Source organism: Adiantum capillus-veneris, chromosome 11, assembly GCF_014529385.1.
Source record: "Adiantum capillus-veneris isolate H3 chromosome 11, ASM1452938v2, whole genome shotgun sequence".
NCBI classification, from domain to species: Eukaryota; Viridiplantae; Streptophyta; class Polypodiopsida; order Polypodiales; family Pteridaceae; genus Adiantum; species Adiantum capillus-veneris.
This window is the reverse complement of record NC_140941.1, coordinates 74,763,900-74,768,968: the sequence shown is the minus strand read 5'-3', so window position 1 is coordinate 74,768,968 and position 5,069 is coordinate 74,763,900.

The window sequence follows — 5,069 nt, the reverse complement described above, 5'->3', positions numbered from 1 at the left end:
TCCTCACTCTTTTTCTGCTGTTTTTCTGTGTAATCTTCTCCGGTGAGTGAAGTTTCTTCTCCAATTTGTGATTGTATCTGGTATCTTTTACCCATATTGTGTGAGCTGTTTGCCCCATTGGTGTTGGCCCAAGCTCATTTGTATCTAAACATCAGAAGTTCTCCTCTTTTGAGCTGAGTTTTTTGGGTGTGTGTGTGTGTGTGTGTGTATCTGTGTGGAGTGGACAAGTGGATAGTTTCTCTCCTCTCACTCCAGAGGTGTGTTCCCTGTCTCGGCCAGGTGTGTTGTCTAAGCCGAGTGGTGCCCCATAGTGTGTGTGTGTATCTTTCCAAGAGTGTGTGTCGGGTCGTTATAGAGACGCTGTGTGTGGTTTCATCCCGCTCACAACGTGTACCTTGGTGGGAGGAGCTTTATAGAGTGTTGGAAGAGAATCATGAAGGCACATGTGGCAGACATTTTTCTCTAAATATCTCCTTGTATAAGATCTTGCAAGAGGGTTATGTATGGCCTAGTTTGCACAAGGATGTTCACCATTGGTGTAGGTGTTGCAATAGGTGTCAAGCATTTGGGAAGAGAGTGTTGAAGCCAGAGCTACGATAAACCATTATGGCGTTTGATGTGTTTGAGAAGTGGGGGATTGATGCAATAGGCTCGTTACGTAGGCTATCATAAACAGGGGCAAAATCTATATTTTGACCGTAGTGGATTATCTCTCTAGATGGGGAGAGGCTATAGCAGTAAAATAAATCACTGCAAAGGATGTGGCAAAATTTGTGTACGATGAAATATGTTGCAAGTTTGAGGTGCCACTAGAGTTACTCTTGGATAAGGGGCTAGGATTTAGAGCTAAACTATCATAGACTTTTTATGCGCGAAGATGAAGATTAGGCACTAGCATACCACTCCTTATTATCCACAATGTAATGGCTTAAATGAAAGATTCAATGGTGAGTTGGTACAAATTCTTTCTAAAATGACAGAGAACCAAGGAAAGAATTGGGATTTGGAATTGCCTAGTGCATTATGGGCTTACCGTACTTTGGTAAAAACAGGTACAAGGTTTACTCCATTTCATTTGGTATATGGAAAGGAAGCACTATTGCTTGTGGAAGTAGAGTTTCTTGTGGTCAAGATGTTAGAAACGTTGCTTGGGCAGTCCAATGATGCATTCAAAGAGAGGCTCTTACAATTACAAGAGGTTAAGTTGGATAGGGTGAGCGCATTGGAACATTATGGGTAGATGCAATATAAGGCTTTAGAAAAGATAAATGAAAAGGTCAAAAGTAAGGGTATCAAAAAACATGACTTGGTTTTGCAGTACAAGAGTAAGTAAGCTGGACAAGACATTCCAAAAGAAGTTTCAAATTAAGTGGGAAGGCCCTTTCAAGGTAGTGGAGTGTTTTCCGAATGGTACATATCAGCTGGCTAACTTGCATGGGATTCTACATAAGTCAAGGGTAAATGGATTACGTCTTAAATTATATCATGCTAGATTAATGACGGTGAAGCAAGATGAGTTGTTTGCAGAACAAGTAATGTATATGAGGAATGAGGAGAGCTGTGACGCGCGGCGAGTCTCATATCTCTTTTTGGTGCTGCTAATCATGAATGATCTAGCACGCTAGGGGATGGGCAAATTATGTGAGGAGTTTTTTGGAAGAAGTGATTGCACATATGTACATACACATGCATGGTGCATCGAATAAAGGATTGTCCATTTTCTAGAGCCAGGTGGTTACGTGGGGCCCACATGTGTACATGTAGGATAGCGTGTACATAGTACATCGATTTTCATCGTCACCAATATCTCAGTGTTTTTTTATATTAATGATGAGTTGGTGGAGTGTAAAACATCTCAAGGAAGCTATCAGCCGGCCGACGCATGAGGTAAGCAGGTGCGTCAAATGGCATCCAGTGGCTCCAGGAGGTCAAATGGGGTCAATACTTGCACATGGATAAGTACGGACAAAGCGTGGGTGTTTTTTTATGATACATTATGCAAAAAGGTCATCATGAGAACTTTATTTGGGGCCACTTCATGTGATGATGGGATGCATTATTGAGAAAAGTTGAGTGCCAGGTGTGCGGACGGATTTAGAAGGGTGACAAAAACGTGCTGCGTGGCCATTTTTTGGCCTGTTCGAGGTCCGTTTGAGGTCAATTAAAAGACCAAAGGTGCCCAAAGGACACTGAAAAACCTGAGGAAAAACTAGAAAAAACGTGGAGAGAAGAGACGGAACAACCGCAACTCAGTTTTTGGAGTTTTTGGAGCCTGTTTTGGCCATAAACTGCTTATCCGAAGTCGGATTTGAGCACTTTGATATTGTAGACTAGGGTTTTTGGCTGCTCCGGACGCAATGGTGCTGTACATTTTACCAAATTCCTCACTTTTTCCTGCTATTTTGGCTGTATAAGTTCTCCTATGAGCGAAGCCTCTGTTCAAATTTGTGATTGTATCTCGCATATTTCATCTATATTGTGTGAGCTATTTGCCCCATTGGTGTTGGCCCAAGCTCAATTGTATCTAAACATAAAAAATATTCATCTTTTGAGCTGATTTTTTTGGGTGTGTGTGTGTGTGTGTGTGTGTGTCTTTGTGTTGAGTGGGCAAATGGAGAGCCTCTCTCCTTTCACTCCATTGGTGTGTTCCCTGTCTTGGCCAGGTGGGTTGTGTAAGCCGAGTGGTGCCCCATAGTGTGTGTGTGTGTGTGTGTGTGTGTGTGTGTGTGTATCATCCCAAGAGTGTGTGTTGGTTGATTATAGAGGCGTTGTGTGTGTTTGCGTCCGGCTCACAACGCTTCATAGAAAAGTTCTCACAAATCGTAGGACCATTACATGACCTAACCAAGAAAAACGTTAGGTATACATGGTCTACCAAGGAGAAAAATTCTTTCAAAAAGCTTATCTCTCAACCTGTGCTTATACTATCAGATCTCTCAAATCCATTTGAGGTCCAATGCGACGCCTGTGGTGATTGCCTTGGAGCTGTTTTGCTCCAAGAAGGGCACGCTATAGTCTATGAGAGTTGAAGGATCGACCCTATTGAGGAATCTCTAGGCATATATGAAAAGGAAATCCTCGCATTTCTACATGCCTTAGACTCGTGGAAGCACTATTATTAGGGACTCCTTTTATTCTGCGGACGGATCATCAAAGCCTTAAGTACTTCATGACGCAGACCAAGCTCTTCGACAAACAAATGATAAGGGCAAATTTCCTTTTGCAATTTCATTTTCATATTGCTCACGTTGCTAGAAGGCATAATCAAGTAGCTGATGCACTCTCAAGATGACCAAGAGTGAATGCGGTTTCCATAGCAACTCACAATGATCTATCTTCAATGATAGATGAGTAGGCTATCGATCCCGATTTTAGAGATGTGATTTTAGCTCTTGCACTAGGGAAGAAAGAAGAACCATTTACCCTATAAGATGGTTATCTTCTCTATGGCAATAGACTATGTGTTACTAACTCACTACGTGAGAAAGTAATGTATGAATTTCATGATCCTCCTTATGCGGGGCATAGAGGGATTCAGTCTACCCTAGCCTAAAAGGGATAAAAACATATTTCTATTGGCCTGCCATGAAAGCAAACATACAAGAGTATGTTTCAAATGTGTGGTATGCCAAAAGACGAAGTTTGATAGAGGGAAGCAACCTGGATTGATTCAACCTTTGCCAATCCCTAATTCATCGTGGGAGAGCATATCCATGGATTTTATCTTTGGATTGCCCAAGTCTATACATGGGAATATAGGAATATGGACAATAGTAGATAGGTTTAGCAAACAAGCACATTTCATACCTGCCAAAAAGATTATCAAATCCCATCAATTGGCAACCCTCTTTATATCACAAATCTTCAAGTACCATGACTTGCCAATGTCCATAGTGTCAGATAGAGCTCCTAGAATGACCATTAATTTCAGGGAGGGTCTCTTTGGGAATTTAGGGACAAGGCTAAACTTCTCTTTGGCCTATCACCCGCAAACAGATGGCCAAAGTGAAATAGCTAACCTAACAATTCTTGATCTACTAAAACCCTATGTAATGGAAGTAGATCAAATATCCCAATGGGAGAAGTACTTATTGTTGGTGGTGTATGTGTACAATAACATTGTACATACCTCCATCAAAAAAGCACCTTTCCAGGTAATTGAGGGAAGATCAAAAAGTCCCTTGCTACTTAAGCTACACGGGAAGATCTTTGCGCAGATGAGTATAGCCGAGATCTACAAAAACGATTTCTCCTAATTCTCCTAAATGATTTTCTCATGTTAAACTGATCATTTAATAAGGGGAAGTACATGGGGAGAAAAATCTAGAAAATTGGTAAGGCTAGCAGACTGGTCATAGTAGGGATCCAAAGGGGGGCCATTTGCAAAAGAGCAATGTGCATGAACGGTGCTTCAAAGACCTTAAGGTTTTTCCCATTAAGACTTCCAAAATGCTAAGGTTCCAAAATTCAAAGGTAAAGTCCAAATGGTCAAGCGTAAAAGAATTGTATGCTTTTGTGAAGACCATGACCCCAAATGCTATCTCAAACAGAATCAGATACATCAGGATCGCCATATGTGTTGGGGTTCAACAACACAAAGATTTCATTATCACACATACTAGCACACAAATAGAAGAACACCAAATTCATGATCAAAAACACTGTAGAAGTTGAGCAAACATTTCAAAAAGTCTTCACATATCCCTAGATGGGAGGGGGATGAGCCCTAAAGGTAGGGAAAGAGAGAGAAGAGGTGAGAGAATACACACACACACACATACACACACACACACACACACACACACACACACACACACACACACACACACACACACACACACACACACACACACACACACACACTCAAGGCTTCCCTTTACACAAAGGGCATAGTGGACACATGTCAGGTTCCTAGCCTAGTTGCCCCCAAAGTGCATTCAAATCCTATTGGATGGCCATAGAGGTGGACCAATGAGAAGTAGGATAGAGTAAATTTAGCTTAATTCATTTAAAAACACTTGATAAAAGAACCAATAGAAATTAAGGTCTCTAGAAGACTATTGGACAGT